Here is a 384-nt window from a genome sequence, read left to right as displayed (position 1 = left end):
CGTAGGATTGAAGCTAAGTTAATCAATTGGCCTTTTAGCCCGTTAAGATTAGCGAGCTGATTGAGAACAGCAAATATCGGTTCGTTAACGGCTGATCCGCATCCAAATCATGTGGTTAATTTCAACCAGGCTAAATTTACCGGGGCATTTTCGCGTGCACGTCCTACTTCAAAAGGCAGGAAAGGTCGATCACCAAAACAATGATTTTCTAGCGCTATAATGGTTCTAAACTCAAAGAAAATTGCTATTTTTTTCTCCGCTAGCCAGCAGGAGATGAACATGAACGCTTATGAAGAATACAAGACCATAATCATGGCAAAATTCAACACCGCCACCGTTGTGAGAGCAAGGTGTGTTGGTGTGTTGCGTTGCTTCGCGTCGTGT

The sequence above is a fragment of the Clupea harengus genome, chromosome 11 (assembly GCF_900700415.2).
Source record: "Clupea harengus chromosome 11, Ch_v2.0.2, whole genome shotgun sequence".
NCBI lineage: Eukaryota > Metazoa > Chordata > Actinopteri > Clupeiformes > Clupeidae > Clupea > Clupea harengus.
Note: the sequence above shows the minus strand (reverse complement) of the source record.